Genomic DNA, 26,205 nt, shown 5'->3' with positions numbered 1-26,205 from the left:
ACACTAATTCAATGCAATCGAGTTAATGAGGGAATGTTTCTTAATTTTGGAAAGATGCGCTTCAGGTGAGCTGTCATTGCATTTTGCTCCCTTACTGGAGGAAATTTCAGACAGGCAAGTTACCAGACATGCTGTTTATGAAATGCTGGTTAACTCAGGAAAGGCATTCAAAGTTTAAAGTAAATTCATTATCAAAGTACCTATGTATTACTACTTTGCTAACTTGCAATTCATTTTCATGCAGGAATTGACAGGAAAAGAGAAATACAATAGAACTTTACAAAGAGCTCTGTATAAAAAAGATGAAGCCTGACAAACAACCAAAGTGCAAAAGAAGACAAACTCTGCAAATCAGAATCAGAGTCAGGTCTAATATCACTAGCACATGTGAAATTAGTTATTTGGTGGCAGCAGTACATTGCAATACATAATAATAAAAAAATGATAAGAAAAATATATTTTTAGGTTAAATTAATAATGCAGAAGGAGTGCAAAAATGTTGAGATAGTCTACATGGGTTCATTTTCCATTCAGGGATCTGATGGTAGAGGGTAAGAAGCTGTTCCTAAAGCATTGAGTGTACATCTTCAAGCTCCTGTACCTCCTCCTTAATAATAGCAATGAGAAGAGGGCATGTCTTAGATGATGGGAGTCCTAATTAATGGATGCTGCCTTTTTGAGGCATTGTCTTTTGAAGATGTCCTCAATGTGGAGGAGGCTAGTGCCCATTACAGAGCTGGTTTAGTTCACTGAATCCATACTGACTGACACGTCTCTCGGATCAGACTCAGTTGGCTACCTACCTTTGCCTTTGGATGGGCAACCAGCAGATGTTTGCCAGCACGACCTTGTGGTTGACCTTTGGGCAGTCAGTTTGCATTCGTGGGTTTAGCAGCTTTCTCAAACACTGGGTTGTGTCAATTGAAAGGATGATTTCACTTCACATCTCCAACTGCTATTGAGAAGACATTTTCTTGGCCATGATGTTTGAAATGCATTTAATATTTCAGTAATATTTGAGTAACATTATAAATATATTGTTTGATTAAGCATTCTTTGTTGTTTAAATAATCCATTACGAGTTGTATGTAAAAGCACATGAATGGCATATGTCATTATGTCACCATATTATAAGAATGTGCCTCACTAAGAGTAAAAACAAACTAATGCACACACATTCCAGACTTCCACATTTTTCTTTCAATTATTTTTATGTTGTCGAGTTTTAACACATAACAGTGCCTACGAGTCAGATTTAAAATGAACCTGAGATGACAACCCACCTGTTGAAGCACAGCAAGATATTTGAGTTTAAAAAACAAGTACAGCACGCTTTCTTTGAAAGAGGACAGAGACGGTTGTGTAAAAAAAAGGCAGAAAATGGATGAATTCACGGGTTCATTAACAGTGAGTACCAGGTGATAGTAATCATAAATAATAAAGAAAAGAACAGAAATGGCTGCTGACCTCAGAAAGATATTTATTTATTCATTTTTGATGACATACAGCGTGGAATAGACCCTTCCGGCCTTTCAAGCTATGCTGCCCTGCAATCCTCTGATTTAACCCTAGCCTAATTATGGGGCAATTTACAATGATTGATTAATCTTCCAGCTAGTACATCTTTGGACTGTGAGAGGAAACCCACACAGTCACGGTGAGAACCTCCAAACTCCTTACAGGCAGCGGCAGGAAGATAGACACTTCGATTGCACAAAAGATAACTGGCCGCTGTTTATGGAACAAATTGAGCAGTATTTTGAAGTAAATAGAATAGCCAAAGGGAAGCCAGTGCCAGTTTTGCTGAGTGCATTAGGTGGAACAGCATGCAGTTTGCTTAGAAGTTTAACTGCTCCAACCAAACCAACCGAAAGCAGCTTTGCTGATATTGTGAAAGTAATGCAGGAACATTTACATCCGAAACCATTGTTGATTGCAGAATACGTTAGGCTTCATAAGTGCAGTCAGAAGGAAGAGGAGTCCATTTCAGTGTAAGCAGCTAAATTGAAGATATTGTCTGATCATTGACAGTTCAGTAATGGGCTTAATGATTCATTGGGAGATCATTTAGCCTATGGAATCTTACAGGAAAGCATTCAAAAATGTCTTCTAACTAAAGTACAGCTCAGATTTAAAAGAGCAGTGGAAATCGCAGTATCAGTGGAAACAGCAGACAGAGATGCAGTTGATTTGCAATCAGGAATGAAAGTGAGCATGAACAAAATTGCAACACACAATTTGTTTTTCCATTGCGGTAAGAGCTCACACATACAAGACTAATGCAGACTTAAAGACAAAACTTGCAGGAAATGCAGCAAAGTGTGGCACATACAAAGAGCACGTCAGGTTACAGTTTCAAGAAGAGCATTAATCTGCATGCTGTTGCTGAAAAATCTAATAATAATGAGAGTGACACAGGACTGGGTTGCCTAACAATAGACAAGCAATATACAATAACTTACACGTGATTGAATGGTAATTCAATTAAAATGGATTTGGACACTGGCTCAGCTGTTTCAGTCATTCTACAAAATGGGTTTGAACGGCATTTCAAATATACCAAACTGAAGCCTGCAGTCCTTCAACTAAGAACTTATACTGGGGAAAAGATAACGCCCGTGGAAATGACATTCATAGCAATGAAATAAACAACCATTAAGCCACATTGGACTGGTAGGTGTTCAAAAGAGGAGGACCAGCATTGTGGGGATGTGATTGACTGAGACAAGTGCAAATTGATTGGAGAACCATCCACCATTTGCAGTAGAGTTATCAGAAAGCTAATTGAGAAAGGTACTGGATGACGCCACAGCAGTGTTCAGGGACAGCACTGGAAAAGTCAAATATATCAAGGGTAAAATGGTGCTAAATGAAAATGCTATGCTCAAGTTTTACAAAGCCCATCTAGTTCCTTATACCATCCATGATAAAGTAGACAGTGAATTAGATCGCATGATGGCTGAAGGCATTCTTTCCCAGGTTAAGTAGAGCACGGGACAATGCCAGTGGTCCCAATAGCCAAGAAGAATGAGTCTGTCAGGATCTGTGGTGATTTTAAGGTCACCATCAACCCAGTACTGAAAGTAGATCAATGCCTTATGTCCAGGACAAAGGATATCCTTTCAAACCTTTCTAGAGGGAACATTTCAGCAAAGTGGACTTAGCTGGGGCCTACTTACAGATGGAGATGGAAGAAGAGTCCAAAGTGTTTCTCACCACAGACGCTCACAAAGGGCTTTTGTCACCATAATAGGCTTATTTTTGGAGTAGCATCTGCACCTGTACCCTGGCAGAACACTAAGGACCAGGTACTGCATCATTGCCTGGGGACTCAGAGTTACCTGGATGACTGTACAGTGGGACTGTAAGGAAGGACAGGCAGGTAATAGGGAAAAATTGCAGCCAGTAGGATGAGTGTATGGAACATGGGGAAAAAAATTGAAAAGGGTGATGAATACAGGACTGAAGGTGTTGTATTTGAACGCACAGAAGAAGGTAGGTGATCTTGTAGTGCCGTTAGAGATTGGTGGGTATGATGGTAGAGGCATCACTGAGTTGCGCTGAGAAAAGATCATAGTTAGGATCTTAACATCCAAGGATAAACATTGTATCGAAGTGACAGGCAGTTAGGCAAAGGGGGTGGGGGACTGTCTTGGTAAAAAATGACATCAAATCCTTAGAAAGCTGTGACGCAAGATCAGAGGATGTAGAATATTTGTGGATAGAGTTAAAAAACTGTAGGAATAAAAAGACCTTGTTGGGAGTTATACAGTACACAGGCTTCTGAACAGTAACCAGTATATGGGAGATAAATTACAACAAAAGACACAAAAGACATTTAATAAGGGCACTGTTATGATAGTCATCGGGGATTCCAATATGCAGGTAGATTGCAAAAATTAGGTTGGTGCTGGATCCCAGGAGATGGACTTTTGTAGAATGCTTAGGAGATGACTTTTAGAGCAGTTTGTGGTTGAACCCACTAGGGGAATGGCAATTCTGGATTGGGTGTTGTGTAATGAACCAGATTTGATTGGAGCTTAAGGTAAAGGAACCCTTGGGAGAGAGTGATCAAAATATGATAGAATTCACCCTGCAGTTAAGAGGGAGAAGACACAGTCAGATGTATCAGTATTACAGTGGAGTAAAGGCACGAGAGATGAGCTGGCCGAAGTTGGTTGGAAGAGGACACAATCAGGGATGATGGCAGAATAGCAATAGCAGGGATTTTCTGAAGGCAATTCAAAGGTGCAGGATAAATGAAGTTCAAAGTTCAAAGTAAATTTTGTTATGAAAGTACATATTGTCACCATATACAAACCTAAGATTAACTTTCTTGTGGGCATACTCAATAAATCTATAGAATAACAGAATCAATGAAAGACCGCTCAACTAGGACATTCAACCAGGGTGCAGAAGACAGCTCTGAGGTTTGGCTTGTACAGTATTCTGCATGCATACTTGGATAACAAAATGAACCTTTGAAAGAGTCAAAGGTTCTTAGAAGCTTGCGCAGATTTGGTATGTCATCTAAAACTTTGACAAACTTCTAGAGATACACAGTGGAGAGTATACAGACTGGTTGCACTAAAGGCTGGTATGGAAACACCAATGCCTAAGATCAGAAAAGCCTATAAAATATAGTTTCTCATGTGTGTTGGGGGGGGTGTTTAATGTTTTCCTTTCTATGATTTTCATCATTTTCTTTGTTCCGTGGCTGACTGGAGAAGACTAATCTCAGAGTTGTATACTGCATACGTACTTTGATAATAAATGTACCTTGAACCTTGAACCTTGAATGGGTGTGAAGAGGATGTTTCGTCTGGTGGATCAGTCAAGGACCAGAGGCCACAGACTTAGAACAGAAAGACATCCCTTTAGAACAGAGATAAGGAGCAATTTCTTTAGCCAGAGGGTGGTGAATCTGGAATTCATTGTCAAAAACAGCTATGGAGGCCAAGTCATTGAATATATTTAAAGTGAAGGATGATAGGTTCTTAATTAGTTGGGGCATCAAAGGTTATGGGGAGAAGGCAGGGGAACGGGATTCAGTGGGATAATAAATCAGCCATGATGGAATGGTGGAGCAGATTCGAAGCATAATCTGCTTAAATCTTCTCCCATGTCTTATGGTCTATTGACTAAAACATGGCAATAGATTCCTTGAAAGTGAGTCCATAGGTTGTGGAATCAGTTCAGCGTTGAGGTGAGTAAAGTCATTCACACTGGTTCAGAGCCAAGTGCTTGAAGGGTAATAACTCTCCCTGAACTTGGTGGTGAGGGATTTAAAGTTCCTGTACCTCTTCCCTGAATAGCAGCAGCAAGCGAGAGCATGGCCTGGATAGTGGGGGCTCCTTGATGACGGATGCTGCTTTCTTATGGATGGGCTCAATGGTGGGGATGGCTTTTCCTGTAATGGACTGGCTGTTTCCACTATATTTTGTAGACTTTTCTGATCTTAGGCACTGGTGTTTCCATACCATCCCTTAGAGCAACCAGTCCGTATACTCTCCGCTGTGTATCCATAGCAGTCTGTCAAAGTTTTAGATGACATACCAAATCTGCGCAAACTTCTAATTAAGCAGAGGTGCTACTGTAACTTCTTTGTAATGGAACTTAATGCTGGATCCAGGACTGATCCTCTGAAATGATAATGCTAAGGAATGAAAAAGGAAACATTATCTTCAGATGAATTGTAAGCAGGTCATCACCATATATTCTAATGGATGACAGTAACCCTGATGCTGGATCATGCTGGAACCCTGGAAATTTCTATCCCAAACTGTCCCTGATTTGAGGGGGTTGAAAAGAATAAAATCTTGGACTTTTCTGAGATATGGGCATCAAGGGATCTGGAACACTGTGAATGAGCACAGATCATCCACGATCAAAATGAATTAGCAGTGTAAGCTTAAAGGGTTGACAAACTGACTCTTACTTCATGTGGATCAGTGAAGATGTGGGTCAGTGGCAAAAGGAGTAATCAGTAAGAAAACCTGATGCATATAGGCTATATATTCAAGGAAAGGGTATGGTAGTGTAGTATTTAGCATAGCGCTATTCATTACAGTGGGTTCAATTCTGCTGCCATCTCTAAGGAGTTTGTATGTTCTCTCTGTGGGTTTCCTCCAGATGCTCCGGTTTCCTCCCACATTCCAAAGGTGTATGGTTGAGCTGGTCGCCTATGTGGAATTGGGTGGCACAGGCGTTTCTGGGGCCCACAGTGCTTGTTAACCATGCTGAATCTCAACGATAATAAAATAAACTGTAGATTAACTGAGAGATAAGGAGTTAGTGCCTCTTTATTCTGAATGCTTATCTAAAGGAAAAAGTATTCAAGCGCAGATGGTTATCCAGTTCAAAGGAGTGAAGTGACGGGATCAAGGCCAGTGGTGGGAAAGGAAAATCTGACTTCACTTGATGAGGAATAGATTGCGAACTCTACACAGTAAAGTTTCTTGAGTCAATATGTCGAGGTTCTCACTTGGGAGGGTGTAATACTGAACCTCCTCTTGGGAAATAAGCCAGGGTAAGTAACTGAAGAGGCAGTCAGGGAGCAATTTGCCTCTATTATATAGTCATGTTCTATTAGTTATAAGATAATGAGGGGAAGAGAAAGGCCAGTTACATAGGTTAGGTTCCTAAACTGAACAACAGCTGATTTTGCAGGAATTAGAGAGGATTTAGCAGAGGTCAATTTATAAACCTGTTTGTAGGGAAATTAATGAATGTCATGTAGAAGGCTTTGGAGAAAGTGATTGCAAGTATTCAGAAGTGGCATGTTCCTTTTAGGCTGAAAAGTAAACATGACAAGTTTACCTTGGACAGTGAGACATTGAAGCTTTGGTCAAAAAAGGGAAGAAACATACATTAGGTTTAGGAACTCAAGACTGAGTAGATCCTTTCATTACTGTAAAAAGATTAAGAATACTCTTAAGAGAAAAATCAAGAATGCAGAAAGAGGGAATGAGATGGATCTGACAGATAAGGCTAAGGAAAATCCTAAGGGATTTTATAACTACATAAGAATAAAAGGGTAGTTAAGGAGAGAATAAGAACCCTTAGTGATCAACAGGGTCACCAGTGTCTTCGACCATATGAGATAGGTGAGATTCTTAATGATTTTTTTTTCTCCTTGGTGTTCACTAAGGAGGAGAAAAAAATCATTGTTGGTCAAGAGACAAGGGAAACAAGATATAAATACAAGACAAGAGGGGAATTAACTGAAAGAGACCTGAGAGGAAACTTAGCCCGAGGAAGTGAGTACCTGGAATTAGCTATCAGAGGAAGTGGATGAAGTGTGCACAATTGCAACATTTAAAGAGGCATTTAGATGGTACATGGAGGGGAAGGATTGGAGGGTTATGGGCAAAATTGGAAAACTGGGAGTAGCAAGGAGAATGTTGTGGTTGGCACGGACAAAGTGGGCCAAAGAACCTGATTCTGTACTTTATCACTCTATGAATCTAAGGAGATCTTGGCCCATGTCTTGGTCCATATCCATGGTCTCCTCCACTGTCGTGATGAGGCCACACTCAGGTTGGAGGAACAATACTTTATATTCTGTCTGAGTGGCCTCCAACCTGAAGTTACTGACCCTCTCCACCCCAATCCTCTGATGAGGACTGGCTCATGGATCTCTGGTTTCCCTGTCCTGAAGTCTACAATCAGTTTTTTTGTCTTACGTTAACCATCTGGAAGAGGGGACCCAGTGTAGTGTATCTAAGTTTGCTGATGACACTAAATTGAATGGAAATGCAAATTGTGCAGAAGATACAGAGAGTCTGCAGAGAGATATAGATAGGTTAAGTGAGTGAGCAAGGGTCAAGCAGATGGAGTACAATGTTGGTAAATGCAACGTCCTCCACTTTGGAGGGAAAATAGAAGATCAGATTATAATTTAAATGGTAGAAGATTACATGCTGTTGTGCAGAGGGACTTGGGAGTGCTTGTGAATGAATCACAAAAGGTTGGCTAGCAGGTGCAGCAGGCTATGAAGAAGGCAAATGGAATGTTGGCCTTCCGTGCTAGAGGGATTGAATTTAAGAGCAGGGAGGTTATGCTGCGGAATACACCGGTTTTGGAGTCATAAACACAAAATACTCTGCAGATGCTGGGGTCAAAGCAACACTCACAACATGCTGGAGGAACTCAGGAGGTCGAGCAGCATCCCTAGAAATAATCAGTCAACGTTTTGGGTCGGAACTCTTCGTCAGGATTGAAGAGGGAAGGGGCAGAGCCTCAAGATTCAGGGGAGTAAATTTAGGATGGAGATGAGGAGGAACTGCTTTTCCCAGAGAGTGGTGAATCTGTGGAATTCTCTGCCCAATGAAGAAGTGGAGGCTATATCAGTGAATATATTTAAGACAAGGTTGGATAGATTTTGCATAGTAGGGGAATTAAGGGTTATGGGGAAAAGGCAGGTAGGTGATCTTACTGAATGGCAGGGCAGGCTCGATGGGCCAGATGGCCAACTCCTGCTCCTATTTCTTATGTTCTTATGTCTTATTGACATTGAGTGAGAGGTTGTTGTTATTACATCACTCAGCCAAGTTTTCAATCTCATTCCTGTATGTGGATTAATCACCACCTTTGATACAGCCCACAGCAGTGGTATCAGCAAAAACTTTAAATATGGTGTTGGAGCTGTACTTAGCCACACCGTCTTAAGTGTAAAGCAAGTAGAGCAGGGGGCTAAGTGCACATCTTTGCAGTGCACCCTGCAGTAATGATGGAGATTGTGGAGGCGATGCTTTTGCCACTCTGAGCTGACATGGATCTATGAGTGTAAAGAAATCCAGGATCCAGTTGCACAAAAGGGTATTGAGGCCCAGGTCTTGGAGTTTACTGATTAGTTTTGAGGGGATGATGGTATTAAATGCTGAGTTGTATTTGATAAAGAGCATCCTGCTGTATGTATCTTTGCTGACCAGATGCTCCAGAGTTGGGTGAAGAGCCAACAAGATTGGTAGATGAATTGGAGGTGATCCAATCTCCATTTAGACAGGAGCTGATATGCTTCAACACCAGCCTCTCAAAATATTTCATCACTGTGGATGTAAGTGCCACTGGGCGATAGTCACTGAGGCAGGTCACCATGTTCTTCTTGAAGCCTGATTGAAGCAGGTGAGTACCACACACTGCCAGAGTGAGAGGTTGAAGATATCCATGGATACACCAGCCAGTTGGTTCACACAGGTGTTCAGTACTCGGCCAGGTACTCCGTTTTGACCAGATACTTTCCTTGAATTCACTCTCAACCCGCATGTCATCTTCAGATCCTGACTAGAGGATCACTGGGAGACATGGGGGTATGTAATGGTTCCTCCCTGTTCTGGTGGTCAAAATGAACATAGAAAGCATTGAGCTCATCTGGAAGCAAAGCTCTGCTCTCCCCTATGTTGCAAGATTTAACTTTTTTGGAGGTTATGGCATTCAAACCCTGCCACAGCTGTCGAGCATCCCTCTTTGATTCCAGTTTCGTCCAGAATCTCCACTTCACCCATGAGATGGCTTTCTGGAGATCATACCTGCACCTATTGTAGCACTCTTGATCTCCAGACTTGAATGCCTCTGATCTGGCTCTCAACAGGTTCCAGATTACATTGTTCATCCAGGACTTCTGATTGGGGAGAGCCCTGAACTATTTTGTGGGGACACATTCATCCACAGCTGTTTTAATAAAGTCTGTAACGACCCTGATGTTGTCATTCAGATCTTCAGATGAGTTTTTGAACATGGCCCAGTGCACTGACACAAGGCAATCCTGTAACCATCCCTCAGCCTACTGCAACCACCTCTTGGTTATCTTGATCCCTGGAGCCTTGCTCTCCGGGCTCTGTCCGTATGCAGGTAGCAGGAGTACAAATGGTCCGACTTGCCAAAATGCGATCTCGGAAAGGAACATGGTGTAGCAGTGGTCTAGTGTGCTCGGACTTCTGGTGTAACAGGGTACGTGCTGGTGATAACTGAGGAGGGGTTTGAAGTCACTGACTAGAATTTGAAATGATTCAGGATTGGCTGTTTCTTGTTTACAGACAGCTTCATGCAGTTTCGCGAGTGCTTGCTTATAATTGGCCACTGATAGGATGTAAACTGTGAGCAGTATCGTGGATGAGAACTCCTGAGGCAACTAGAATGGTCTACACTTAATTGTTAGTTGTTCTAAGTCAGGGGAACAAGCAGTTGACAAAACCCCAATGTCCGTGCACCAATGAGAATTGACTACAAGTCACACCCTAAAAAGAAACAGGTGTTTTAGTATGCTGGCCTTCTTCATTTAGGGCACTGATTATAGCAATTAGGACATTATGTTGTGCTAGTCATAGGTGATTCTGCATTTGGAGCACTCTGTATAGTTTTAGTCATGCTGTTATAGGAAAGATGTAGTTGAACTGGAAAGAGTGTAGAAAGGTTTTACAATGATATGTCAGAACTAAAGGGCCTGAGTTAAAGAGAAAGGTTGGCCAGGCCAAGTCTTTATTCCTCAGAGTACAGGAGAATGAAACCTAGTTAAAATTATGAGAGATATTGAAAAGGTGGATGTACCAATCTTTCCTCCAGAATAGGGGAGACGGATTTAGGGTGAGAGGAGAACGAGTTAAGAGGGACCTGAGGGGCAATTTTTTTCATACAGAGGGTGCTGAGTATATGAAATGGACTGCCGGAAGAAGTGGCTGAGGCAGGTATAGTATTATCATTTAAGAAGCATTTGGATAGGTACATGCGGGCATGAGGTTGAGAGGGATATTGGTTGAACAGAGGAAACTGGGACAAAATGGGTGAGCATGGTGGTCAGCAAGGCCTGGTTGGGCTGAAGGGCCTGTATCCATGCTGAATTACCATAGGACTATGACTCTAATTCTTCTGTTGTTCGATTGAAATAAATACTCAGCACTAATGCTGATATACAATGAGAATTAGTCAGGTTTGTGTGTAACACATGCAATAATGGAAACTAGGAATGCTTGCACTGAATAAAATGGGATTTAGGGCACAGTTAGTTTTTCTTATTTTCTGTTTCTCAACACTTCCATGAGTTTCATCAAAGGTCTCCATTTAATTCAGGCACACAAAGTATATAAATGAAGGATAAATTCCAAAATCTGTTAATGTTTCATATGATTGTTGAAACTCACAATCTATAACACGCACAATTCATTCCATTAATACCTTATTAACAACATTGAGGAAAAAGTGTATTTCAGTGTCAACATTTGAGATTATTTGTAATGACCCGATCAAAATCTTTCCTTTCTTTGAAACAGGTGTTTAATTGCTTCTTCATGCTCACATATGTTTAGGATTTCATACCTAAATACTTACATTGCCTATTAATCATGCAGACTATGTTAAAAAAAACATTTCCTTGATCTGCTGTGAAGTCCAGACAAAATAGAATGATGTAAAGCATTCTACACAGATGTAGCTGATAAGTTTTATGGAATCAGTGACAATCAAATCAGTTCAGATGGAATTCTGATCTTCACAGTTGCTTCTTAAAAGGTTGCATTTCAGATGAGATCAAGATTGACCATGTCTGGAATTGAAAAATGTTTTCAAAACGCTTCCTGGTAGTTGCTAATAGTGTTCCTGTTACATTGATGTGCTGTTGAGCGTTCTAATACGTGCAACCTCGCTGCAGAAATTGGCAGATACTCAACACCTTACAAGTTATTATTGCTGCAGCTCATGAAACTTGGATTTCTCCACATTGTTATTTAACATTAGCAAATTAGCTTTATTTGTCACATGTATGTCAAAACATCAAAACATCCACCCAGTCGCCACCTTATTAGGTACACCTGCTCATTAATGTGAATTTCCAATCAGCTAATCATGTGGTGGGACACAATGCATAAAAGCATGCAGATGTGTTCAAGAGGTTCAGTTGTTGTTCAGACCAAACATCAGAACAGGGAGGAAATGTGATCTAATTGACTTTGATTGTTGGTGCCAGATGGGGTGGTTTGAGTATCTCAGAAACTGAAAATCTGGGATTTTCATGCACAACAGTATCTAGAATTTACAGAAAATGGTGCAAAAAACAAAAAAAGTCCAGTGAATGACAGTTCAGTGAATGGAAATACCTTATTAATGAGAGAGGTCAGAGGAGAATGGCCAGACTTGTTTCAGCTGACAGGAAGCTGACAGTAACTCAGGTAACAGTGGTGTGCAGAAGAGGATCTCTGAATGCACAACATGTCAAATCTTGAATGGATGGGTTACAGCAGCAGAAGAGAACACCGGATTCCACTCCTGTGCCTCACAAAGTGGCCACCAAGTTCACAGTGAAATGCATTGCTTGGACAATGACCAACAAGAATGAGTGGGAGTCAGCCCACAAGTGTTGTTATACACACAACTTACTATCCCTAACCCAGGTATACATCTTTTGAATGTGGGAGGGAACTGGAGCACCCGGAGGAAACTCACACAGTTACAGGGGGGAGAACATATAAACTCCTTACAAACAGTGGCAGGAAGTGCATCTCAATCTAACTATCACTGACTCTAAAGTGTTATGCTAATTACTATGCTACTAGGGGTAGGTTTTGGGCACAAGTTAAAATACAGGGAAGAAAGAAGGCAATGCAGTCTTGGCGTGGCATCAATGTGTTAGCAGAATTTTTCATTCTCAGTGCTGGGACTGGAGGAATTTAGTTATACGTAGAGGCTGGATAGGCTGGGACTGTTCTCCCTGGATTGAAGGAGACTGAGGGGCTAGTCTTACAGAGATATACAAAATGATGAGGGCACAGATAAGGTGGAGGGTCATAGTCTTTCTCCCTGGGCCGGAGGATCAAAAACCAGAGGACATACATTTGAGGTGAGAGTGGAAGAATTTAAAGAGGACCTGGGGAGGGGGAATATTTTCAGAGAGAATGTGGTGGGTATCTGGAATGAACTGTCAGAGCAAGTAGTAAAGGCAAGTACAGTTAAAGGTTTAAAAGCATTTGGACAGGTATCACGGATGGGAAACATAGTTGGATGCATCAGCAAGGCAGATGAGGTTGAGTACAGGTCTACGGTAGGAAACTTTGTCACATGGTGTGAGCAGAATTATCTGCAGCTTAATGTGAAAAAGACTAAGGAGCTGGTGGTAGACCTGAGGAGAGCTAAGGTACCGGTGACCCCTGTTTCCATCCAGGGGGTCAGTGTGGACATGGTGGAGGATTACAAATACCTGGGGATATGAATTGACAATAAACTGGACTGGTCAAAGAACACTGAGGCTGTCTACAAGAAGGGTCAGAGCCGTCTCTATTTCCTGAGGAGACTGAGGTCCTTTAACATCTGCCGGACGATGCTGAGGATGTTCTACGAGTCTGTGGCGGCCAGTGCTATCATGTTTGCTGTTGTGTGCTGGGCAGCAGGCTGAGGGTAGCAGACACCAACAGAATCAACAAACTTATTCGTAAGGCCAGTGATGTTGTGGGGATGGAACTGGACTCTCTCACGGTGGTGTCTGAAAACAGGATGCTGTCTAAGTTGCATGCCATCTTGGTCAATTTCTCCCATCCACTACATAATGTATTGGGTGGGCACAGGAGTACATTCAGCCAGAGACTCATTCCACCGAGATGCAGCAGAGAGCGTCATAGGAAGTCATTCCTGCCTGTGGCCGTCAAACTTTACTCCTCCCTTGGAGGGTCAGACACCCTGTGCCGATAGGCTGGTCCTGGACTTATTTCATAATTTACTGGCATAATTTACATGTTACTATTTAACTATTTATGGTTCTATTACTATTTATTATTTATGGTGCAAGTGTAACAAAAACCAATTTCCCCCTGGGATCAATAAAGTATGACAATGACTATGACATTTAGAGGGATATGAGCTTAGGCTGGCATCTTGGTTGACCTGGACGTATTGGGTTGAAGACATATGACTCCATGACATTGACTGTATCCTATCTATGCCTCTCACAATTTTATATACTTCTATCAGGTCACCCCTCAGATTCTGATGCTCTGATGCTCAATTGGAAACAATCCAAGGTTGTTCAACTCTCCTTGTAGCTAATACACTCCAAACTATTGGAGGGGAAAAGATTGCAGACAAAATATCATTACAAAAAAAAACAGGTATGCTTAAACCTTTGGAAATAATATGTTCCTTTACACTGTCTTACAAAAATATAATTTGTTCTTCGAACTATATCAATTTCTGTCCACACTGGATGCCAGGTGACAGTTGAATTTCTCCAACACAGTGTACATGTCAACACCAGAAATCCATCTCTTTCAAACAAGTTGATGTTTTTGTTTGAAATGCCAATTAAAGAAAACTTTTAAAAGAAAACGTATTTAGTGCTGTCCTTTTGTGACAATAAGATTAATCCTCACTGCACATTCCACTTATGCACAAGGAGGACCGTATCTCCTACCTGCAATTTGCAGTAAATGGAGGTCCTACTGACAGCTACAGTCCAAGCTGCTATTTCTCAGGGTTTTCTCAGACAAAGATTTCCTTTGCAATAAATGTGCTGTATCTTTTAATACTAGTTATTCTTAAGTTGGTTTTAACTCTTTTAGAGAGAAGCACAACATGATAAATTGAATGGTTTTTTAATTTCAGAAATACAATAGCAAACTCTCTAACTAATCTGAGAAAAACATTAACAAGCCTTGGTTTATATCTTGAACTAAGTATAGGTCTGATTAAAGTTAATATTTTTGGTCTGATCCTACCTATCTTAACTCTTACTCCAAGCTTTTTCACAATATCTAGAACAGGTACCATTACATTAAAGTATATTTTTAATGGTATTTTGGACTCATTTTGTTGGATTGATACAAGTGACTGGGTTATACTCCTGGGATCCCCTACATTCAGGAAAAGAGAATTAAGCATCCTTAAGAAAATAGTGCACAAAAACCTCACCTTGTGGATTAAAAAAAAATTCCACAACAAAAGGCAATGAAGGTGGATTGCTGTAGATACAAATTGATGCACTAATATCCTTTGTGATGGAAACATCTCAGTCTTTGCAAGTCCAGGTACTTGTGTTGAAGGACATAACCATACATTTTGTCTAATACGATGTTTTCAATCTCTATATGAGAAAAATGTTATCAAATATTGATTGCTAAATGATATCAGATTCTTTGTGGGAACACTGTGCGCTCTGGAAATGTGATTCTTATGCTCTGTACATACGATATACATACACCTACCAAATGTTGGACTTCCACACTTCACAAGAGAACGACACATACCTCAAGCTCTAGTATGTGTCTGAACAGGTTGGTGAAGACCACTTGGGTGTTGGTTTAGATGGCTGACCTAATATGAGCATCAACAGGGTAGACTGAGGCATCAGAATCTTTCATTATCTTCTCATCCATAGTGATTCCTTCCTCACCCAACCACTCTCTACCAATGTCCTCTCAACTCCTTTTTCCATGCTCCCTCTAATTATCTGGTTAGAGGGTTGATCTACTCATTTTCTCCTGACCTGCTCCCTAGCCCATTTCAGGGTTCCATCACCAGTTATCTCTCCCCACCACCTAGAATCCTCTCTCTATTCACCTGCATTTTTCGTCAGCTGCTTTTCATCAACTTCTGATTCTCTCAAAAGCATCTCCACCTCTGTCCCCTAAGTCTCCCTCACTAATCATTTCACCTCTCAGCCCGATATGGTGTACAAAATTCTGCCGTCTCCATTTCATTCCATACCATAATAGTGAGAGACTGTAGAGACGACTTCATGCAGTTTTATTTATTAAAGCCTTATTCTGCTGATAGAAGTTTATAAAATTATGGGATGTATAGGCAGACTAAACAGAATCTTTTCTCCCAGGGCAGAAATGTCAAATGCTATAATCATCATCATCATTATATGCCGTGTCATATGACGTAGATGATCATTCATGGCAAATTTTTCTACAGAAGTGGCCTGCCACTGGTTTCTTCTGGGCAGCGTCTTTACAAGATTAGTGACCCCAGCCATTATCAATACTCTTCAGAGATTGTCTGCCTGGTGTCGGTAGTCACATAACCAGGACTTGTGATATGCACCAGTTACTCACCCACCATCGACGTCCCATGGCTTCACGTGACCCTGATCTCCCTTGGTAGAGACGTACCTCCACCCCGCCACCCTATAGGACATGTATTTAAGGTGAGAGGGGGAAAGTTTAAAAGAGATGTGTGGGACAAATTTATTACACAGATAGTGGTAGGGCCCTGTAATAGGCTGCCAAGACAAGTGCTGGAAGTGGATAGGATAGTGGCTTCGAAGAAGCTTTTAGATAGGAAAATGAATACGTTGGGGATGGAGGGACGTGGATTAGCTGCAGGCAGAAGAGATTTTGATTAATTTGGCATCTTGATCGGCACAGAGATTGTGGCTGAATGGCTTAAAATTGTGTTGTTCTCTTCTATGTCCTGTATTCTGCTACATCTGATATGAATCTGAAAAATCACAGGGGCATATCCCAAAAATAATAATATTAAAACCATTGCTTTCAACTTTTTCTTAGATATGGAGAAACAGAGCAGCTCAAGTAAAAGAAGCAATCTGTTTCTGAAACAGTTACAGGTTTCTAGAAATTCAATCAGAAAACCCATTTTATTTCACTACACAATTAGCAGCAATGTAAAATGAATTACAAAGTGAGATCGTAACATGAAATGAACAGGTGCTTTGATGCATTACACGTGCTCATATTGATTGCTATAAAACCTGCTCTGTTATGAAAAAAGGTAATACCCTTTTATGGAATACTCACTGTGACATGCCAGATTGCGTCAGGATGGCTGACTATGAATTGCAGAAGAGTGCCGACGGCCGTCCTTACAGTTATTCTTCCTATCTGCTTCTTTGGATGAAAGAGCTCCCATTGTATAATTTAGACAAAGGCTGGGCTTTCTGCATACCTGACCATAACTCCTCCCTCCAGCAACGACAACAAAGCACACTGTCTGATCAATCAACTCGTTTGTTTATGAAACCTTGGTAGGAATGGTTCACTGATAAGGAGTTTACTAAACAACAAGGAATATACTACAAAAGGGATCGACAGATTTGAAATGACCGTGGGGCATTGCAGGAATGTAAAAAAAAACACAAAACACAAGCTCATTCTTCACATAATCAGATTATAATAGCTAGGAGAATAATTACCACAGTCATTAATCTTTCAAATCTGCATCATTTTTACACAAGTAATAATTCTACAGCTGGAGGGCAGCGAATCTATGGAATTTATTGCCATGGACGGCTGTGGAGACCAAGTCAATGAGTACATTTAAAGCGGAGGTTGGTAGGTTTTTAACTAGTTCGGGTGTGAAAGGTTATGGGGAGAAGGCAGGAGGATGAGGTTGAGAGGGATAATGGATCAGCCACAATGAAATGGCGGAACAGACTCAAAGGCCCAAGTGGCCTGATTATGCTCCTAAGTCTTATATGTTCTTATCATAAGGATCCGATAATTAATCAAATGGCTATTAGGAATAAAACTGCTTTAGTGTAGCTTGATTTTAGAATTCTGACCTTCAATCGTCAAGCTTATATGGTGGTTCTGAATATTTAAACTACCAACATGAACTGCAATTTCTTCATCCAGATTCCAGACAATTTTTGTGACATTGGATAGTGAGGCATGCTCAATTCCTATCAATATACAATGCCACATATGCCTGCCTCCGCAAATCTATGCATCAGGAGTTTGTTTCAAATACATTCGTGGATGGGAGTTCTGCTTTTTATTTCACCAACGATAGAATACACAGCAATTTGTGGTACCATTAATCCCTTTAGTTATAAGGCTCCAGGCTATGTCCATCAAAGTTCAGCCTTGGTTTAAAGGTTACATACCAGAATTCATGAAGAGAGTAAAAAAAATTATGCTTGCATTTTTGTGGTATCATCATCATTGTAAAAGTATTTCTCATTCTTTATCTGTAATAGTTGAGAATGTTAAAGTTATACATTTAGACCTGGAATACTTAACAGGAAATTTTAAAAAATTGGCAACATCGATTGAATCAAATTGAAAAGCTTTTTCTCAAGAGACCTAATGGGTTTATTACTGTCTGCATTTTAGAAACTATATTAACATTGGGAATATATTTTCAAACCGCACTCATATTTTCATAAAAAGGGCTGGATTTTAATTTACGCAGAGGATGGTTGAGGATAGGGTGTTGGACAAACAGGACTTTGTGCAGATCAGGGTTTGTTTATTGGAGTTTAGAGATATTTATAGAAGAGATTGTGAGAAACCACCAATGATAACTCAAAATTGAATCAACAATTTTGTTTTAGTAAATGGAATGGTGTAATTATTTTCTACACCATTTGTCCAGTCTGGACACTGCCAGTTAGACCTGTGCCTGAGAGAGCAGCTTAATAATATATTTCCATCTTCCAGCAGAATACTTCCTGAGCTGGTTGCAAACCAGTTTATGATCGACTCCATTTCTCCCCAATCCTGCCGATTAGAGCGTCGAGGAAGATTGAAATCAATGAGAACGAGAGCAGAAGGCGGGCAGATGCTTAGCATCATCTACCTGTGTGTGGAAGGTCTCTCTCTCTCTCCTTCTCACTTGCTTCCCTGGAGGAAGGTGCCTATGTATGAACGAATGGTGTTTCTCAAAGCTGCCGGTGAATGGTGCCGGAGTCCTTGGGGGTCTTGGGCAGGATTTAGTCGACCTGGTTTGAGGACTGATGGACTCTGTAGGTCACATTACGATGTCTTTCTGGTTTCTGGTCACCCAGTTTTCTGTTGCTGCTTTGTACAATTTTGATGGGGTGGGCTTATGTTGCAGCCTGCAGATAGTGAGAGATTAAACTGAACTGAGCTGGACTGAAAGTACCTGGACACTTTTGATGCCTTTGTGATTTGATGTTTTGTATTGTGTGTTTTCTGCTCCTTTTTTGCCAGTTTTGGTGTGACTTGTTCTTTTTTTGTTCATTGGGGTTTGATGTTTTTCTTTAAAAGGATTCCATGGTTTTCTTTGTTTTGTGGCTGTCTGTGCAAAGATGAAGTCCAGGGTTGCATATTGCATACATACTTTGATAATACATGTACTTTGAATCTTCGAATCTTGAATGGCACAGCATTTTGCCTCCCTCTAACTTTCTTATTCCAATTGCCTAACTCCACCTTCTCTCATTTGCCAGATTGTCTACATGTTGCTCATGCAGCCATTTTCACTACAGCAGCCAGTGCTATCGGACTTACAAGTCAGAGCAAAAAGCGAAGAATACATCCATTAAATGCTAAATGTGTCAATCATTACGAACTGATGAAACTTTGCAAACTTCTATAGATGTGTAGTGGAGAGTATATTGATGGGCTGCATAACTGGTATGGAAACATCAATGTTCTTGAATGGAAAATCCTGCAAAGTTAGTGGATACGGCACAGTCCATCACGGATAAGGCTCTCCCCACCATTGACCACATCTAGAGGAAGCGTCAACTCTGGAAAACAGCATCCATCGTCAGGGACTGTTGCCACCCAGGCCATGCTCTCTTCTCACTGCTGCCATCAGGAAAAAGGTACAGGAAGCTCAGGACTCACACCACCATGTTCAGGAACCGTTATTACCCCTCAACGTTGGGCTCTTGAACCAAAAGGGATAACTTCACTCAACATCACTTGCCCCATCACTAAGGTGTTCCCACAACCTCTGGACTCACTTTCAAGGACTCTTCATCTCATGTTCTTAATATGTAGAGTTACTTTTTTATTATTATCATTTCTTTATTATTGTATTTATGCATTTTGTTACTGTTTGCATATGGTTGAACACCCATGTTGGTGTGATCTTTCATTGATTCTGTTATGGGTATTATTCTATTATGGATTTAGTGAGTATGGTCTCAAAAAAGTAAATCTCAGTGTTGTATATGGTGATGTATATGTACTTTGATGATAAATTTACTTTGAACTTTGAAATAATGACCAGAACTGCAAAACTAACAGTATGAATAAAAACAAATAAATTCACTTGGTGATTTTTGGACTTCTTAAGATAAAATGCTGGATAATGGCAAATGGAATACAGGTTTATTTTATACAACTACCAGTGGAATCCAGCATGCTTGGGTCAAATACAGCACATTAATCGGAAATTAAAGGCCTTCTTTGTTTCATCAGATCAGATGTTTATATAAACCACTAGTGATCAGTTCGAGGAATAAGCAGTGGAAAGGGTGAGTAGTTTCAACTCCTGGGTGTCAACATCTCTGAGGATCTATCCTGAAGCCAATATATACTTTTTCTTTTAATGATGAGGTGGGCCCTTCTAACCCTTTGAGCCACGCCAGCTCAGCAACCCCTGACAACCCCGATTTTAATCCTAACCTAATTACGGGGCAATCTACAATGATCAATTATCCTACTTGGTACGTTTTTGGACTGCAGGGGGAAACTGGAGAACCCGAGAAAACCCACGCATTCCACAGGGAAGATGTACTGACTCCTTACAGATTGCATTGGAATTGAACTCCAATCTCTGATGGCCTCAGCTGTAGTAGTGTCACCCTAACCTCCATATTACTGTGACAACCTTATATATTGATGCAATTACGAATAAGGCACATCAGTGGCTAATTCATTAGGAGTTTGGGGAGATCTAGCATGTCAGCAAAGACTCCAGCAAATTCCTACAGATGTGCTGTGGAGAGCATTCTAACTGGATACCCCTTCAGCCTCCAAGGAAAGGAAATGTAGACTATCGCAACTCTCACAACTGAAATGCCTATCCTTGCCAGTATCCTGGTGATATTCATGCAGATATTGTCGGATCTACTAAGTTTTTCCAGCATTTACCACTTTGATTTCAGATTTCCTGCATTTGCAGGATTTTTATCAAGTGCCCGTACCCACCTATGTCCAATATCCATTGGTAACTTTGGCAACAGAAGAAACTAAGAATCTCATATTTAAAGTTATCAATTAAATCAGCATTGATTGCAATTTGCAGAAGAGAATTCCAGACTGATAGTTCTTTGTGTGTAACATGTTTGCTAACTTTTCCTTTGGAAGGGCTGGTCCATTTGCCATGCTGCATGCTATGGTCCTATATTTGTCAAAAAAGCAGAAATCCTTAGTTCTATTTTAATCAAATTAGACCTTCCACCTATTCAGTACTGGGTGTGAGGAACTAGTCAAACTTGACTAATTCCTGATACCCAGTACTCACTGTCCCTTACTAATGTTGTGGGCATTATTTGCTGTCTGAAGTACATACTACAAGAAGGAGTGGATAAATATTAACTGGGCTACTCCCTATAACTGACACAAGCAAGGAGACAGAGGATGATCGTTTTGGCACAAGTCTTAACTTGCAGTGATGAAGGGAAAACATATTGGTGAAAGGAAATCATTTTCCGGCAAGGAAAAGTAGATATCCCCATCGAAGGTTACAAACTGTATGGATTGAGTATTATATTTTCTAGCAATGGGTATTGTCAGCATTGAGTGTTAATTTATATAAGCTGATTAGCACAGACTAAAAGCACATACAATTGTCCGGTCATAAGCAAAGGATGTAATGGAACTGTCTTCCTCCGTAATTCCATGCAGATACACAGATCAGTTTTAAATATTTCTCCAGATGACACTCACGGTTGTCATAATAAACATAACATTCAAACAGAAACAACTGCTGTTACACATACTAAAAATCATCTCAGCAGTTGCAGTCAGTGATTGCAGACTTTAAATATTTTACTCCTGCAGGGAAGATGGAGGGATATGAACATGGTGTAGGTAGGAGGATTAGTGTTTGGGTATTTTTGCTTTGTTTTTTAGCTGGTTTGGCATAACATTGTGGGCTGAATGGCCTGTTTTTGTGCTGTATTCTTTTATCTATCTATCTTCTTGACTTTATCAGTCCATTAAAAATTCTCTGCCTGCTTGATAGTAATAGGAAGAGTCACTTATAGCAATTATACACTTAATGCAATGTATTCATAGCATACCAACATTTGGCTGCTGTTTATTGAATTCAGCTAGCGTTCAACGCAATCCTATCTTCATTAACAAGCTCCAAAACCTGGGCCCCTGTTCCTCCCTATGCAACTGGATCCTTGACTTCCTCAAAAGGAAATCTGTGTGGATCAGATATAACATCTCCTCCTCACTGACAATCAACACTGGTGCAACTCAAGGATGCGTGCTTAGCCCACCGCTCTACTCTCTCTACACCCACAATTGTGTGGCTAGGCACAGCTCAAACACCATCTATAAATCTGTTGATGACACAACTAATGTTTGCAAGATTTCAGATGGCAATGAGCAAGTGTACAGTACGACCGAGGAGTTGATTGTGGATTTCAGGAAGGGGAAGTCGAGGGAACATGGACCTGTCCTAATCAGGGGATCAGAAGTGGAAAGGGTGGACAGTTTCAAGTTCCTAGTTGTCAATATCTCTGAGGATTTGTCTTGAGCCCGACATATTTTTGCAATTACAAAGAAGACATGACAGCAGCTATATTTCATTGGGAGTTAGAGGTGAATTGATATGTCACCAAAAACACTTGAAAATTTCTACACCTACCCTAGACAGCATACTAACTGTGTGGTATGGAGGAGAAATCATATATCACTGCGTGGCACAAGATTGGAAAAGTTGCAGAAAGTTGTAAACTCAGCCAGCTCCATCTTGGGCATAATCTCCCCAGCATCAAGGACATCTTCAAAAGGCTGCACCCATCACTAAGAACCCTCATTCCCCCAGGACACGCCTTCTTCTCATTGCTACTATCAGAGAGGAGGTACAGGAGCCGGAAGACAGACACTCAACATTTTAGGAGCAGCTTTTTCCCCTCTGCCCTCAGATTACTGAATGGATAATGAACTCATGAACACAACATCAGAATGTTTCCCCCCTCTTTTTGCATTTCTTAATTAATTTAATTTTCTTTTTTGTATATACTTTTTGATTGTAATTTATAGTTTTTATTAGTACATTTTGCAATGTACTGCTGCCACAAAACCACGAATTTCACAACATATGCTAATGGTATAAAAACTGATTTTGATTCTGATCCTTCTAACCAGGCCTGGTGTACTTGCAATATTCAGCAAGTCAGGTAGAAACTACAGACTTAAGGCTGAGAGCCTTCTTAATGACTAAAATGTTGCCTGTTTACTCCACCCGCCCCCCCCTACCCGGCAGCCCCATAGATGCTGCCTGAATTGCTAAGTTCCTCCAGCATTTTGTGAGTGTTTCCAGCGCCTGCAAGATTTCTTCTGTGTTACCACTTGTGTTATTGATGTTCAGCTGTCATCTATAACAAACAGGCGTGCTTTTTATTAATGTCAAAATGCTACAAAATCAATTATTGCCAGAACCGACAGATTGTTTAGTACATTGGCCAGGCGACAAACAATAATCCAATGAGGAGGGAGGAAGTGCACATCAGAAGCAGTGCCTGGTGTTACGTACCCCGTAACTGGGTTGCCAAACCAGCAGAAATGGACCACTTGTTGGAGTCTGGATTACTAGGAACTAATAAAGTTTTATTAAAGAAATAAGTAACACAGTACTCTAATTGTAAGGATATAAATGCAACAGGTTCGCAATGATAATACACACCTGTACACAGAACTAGGGTAATAGGGATCAACCAAGTTCTATTGCAGTCTAGGGGTAAAATGATCAGTCTTAAGTGATGCAGAGTTCAGTTCAGCTTAGTACAGTTCGCAGTAATCGCTGTTGTGCCATTGGAGAGAGAGAGAGGGAGGAGGATGCAATTTGATTCAGGCAGACCTTCGATGTCTTCACAGTTGGTTTCGGGCGGACCCTTTTATGTCTCCTATCCCGCTGTGGTCACCGACTGTGACCCCTCCGTTCCGGAAATGATCATTCTTCCGTTGTGAACCCAGCACCCAGGCAAGGGCGGACACACACACCAGGTTTCCACCGATCGTACCTTTACACCCTGTGAGCCTATGGTCGGTTCCCATTAACCGGACCTCCAAACCCCCACCAACTTGTGGGGGCACACCGCTCTTTCCAGGGTCTCGTTATCTCATGATCTCATGGTGTGTGTCGTGCCTTAGTGAACCTGCTCTTTTTATCCCCCTACTGGGGTATCACCTATCCATCAAACTTCAAAGAGTTCAGGTTCAAAGTAACCGGTCTGTCAATATTCTGAATTGTGTTTCTTTTCCGTTAATCCCTCTCTCCTCTCTTATTAGCATTTTGAATGTTTCTCCATTGTCTCTCTTATCTCTCCAATTAGCATCAATTGTCCGATAGATTGGTTTGGCGTCACACTGGCATATCTAAAACCAAAGTGTCAGCCTAGCAAAGCTACAACCATGAACAACAGGAGTGTTTAGCAGCATTCGATGGACAGTTCCAAGAGATCTCATGCTCAATGTGGTTCCTATCTTTCTTCAAGACAATCCCAAGATGACAAACTCCCTGTTGAAGTGCAACATGTTCTTTCTTCATAAGGGCGAGAGAGAAAGATGTTCAAATTTTTTAAAAAGCGTAGCATTTTTTTTTCCAGAATTGCAGCACATTTTGTTTCCTTTGCAGGTGGAGAAAGATGGTCGAGTTAAAAAAAGGCAGAAAACAGATGAAATTCATGGGTTCATAAGCAGTGAGTATTGGGTGATAATATAATTTTAAAAAGCAGAAATGGCTGGTCACATTGGAAAGATAGACGCGTTCGATTGCAGAACAGGTAACTAGATGTTGTATACTGAACAAATTGAGAAGCATTTTGAAGCAAATGAAATAGTCCATGAAAAGCTAATGCCAGTGTTACTGAGTGCTAGAGGTGGAAAAGCATACAGTTTGCTTTGAGGTTTAATCGTTCCAACCAAACAGCTAAAGTTAGCTTGCTGGAATCATGAAAGTAACGCAGGGACATTTAGGACCGAAGTCATTGTTGATTGCAAAATGCTTTTGGTTTCATAAGTGCAATCAAAAGAAAGGGGAGTCTATTTCAGTGTACGTGGCTGAATTGAAGAGATTGTCAGAGCATTGTCAGTTCAGTGATGGACAATGATTCACTGAGAGGTCATTTATTTTGTGGAATCTTTCAAGAAAGCATTCAAAAATGGCCAACTAAAGCATTACTCACATTTAACAGAGTGGTTGAAATCACTGTATCAGTGGAATCACCAGATAGAGACAGAGCTGAGTTGCTGTCAGGAATGAAAACGAGCAAGATCAAAATTGCAATGTCTAAACAGAAAGCTGCCTGGCTGAACAAACTGTGTGGCAGGGGCTCACATACACCAGACCAATGCAGGCTTGATGGTGAAACTTCTAGAAAATACACATATAAAGAGCATGTCAGGCAGAAAGAGTAAATGGACTACACAGGGAAGAGAAAAAGCTAAATAGTCAAATTCCCGTTTCGAAAAGAGCACTAATCTGCACACTGTTAATGAAAAATCTGATAATGACGAGAGTGACATAGGAATGACAGCCTTAAGATTTAAAATATGAAAACTAACAAGAGACAAACAATATGGTTTACACCAGAAGTGAACCACAAATTAATTAAAACAAAATTGGACACCAGCTCAGCTGTTTCAATACTTCCATAAAATGAGTTTGAATGGCATTTCAAAGATACTGAATCAAATTCTGCAAGTATCTGAGTAACACACATAGCATCTGCTGATTTTCTCTTGTTTGTGAAGCATCCAAGTAAGAACTTAAACTAGAGAAAAGATAACTCCTGTGGAAATGATATTCGTAATAGTGAACTACAAAAACCAACAAGCCACATTAGACTTGTATAGGGTAAAAACATGAAGGACAACTTTGAGGGGCTGTGATTAACTGAGACAACTACAACTTGATTGAAAGTGAATCAAGAAAGGTACTGAATGATGCCACGGCAGTGTTCAAAGATGGCACTGAAAAATTCAAACATATCAAGGGTAAAATAGTGTGAAATGAAAATGCCACACCCAAGTTTTACAAAGCCTGCCCGTTCTTTATACCATCCTTGGTAAAGTAGCTGGCAAGCTAGATCACACAGAGGCTGAAGAAAATCTTTGCAAGGTTGAATTTAGCCCACGGTAACACCAGTAGTCCCAATAGCCATGAAGAAAGGGACCTGTGGTGATTTTAATGTAACCATCAACCTAGTACTGAAGGTAGATCACTACCCCCTGCCCAGGATAGAGGATAACTTGTAAACATTTCTGGAGGAAAGCACTTCAACAAAGTGGACAGCTGAGGCCTACCTACAGATGGAGATGGAAG

Source organism: Mobula birostris, chromosome 3 (genome assembly GCF_030028105.1).
Source record: "Mobula birostris isolate sMobBir1 chromosome 3, sMobBir1.hap1, whole genome shotgun sequence".
Taxonomy (NCBI): Eukaryota; Metazoa; Chordata; class Chondrichthyes; order Myliobatiformes; family Myliobatidae; genus Mobula; species Mobula birostris.
The sequence above is the reverse complement of the archived record's forward strand: the minus strand, read 5'-3'. Positions refer to the sequence as shown.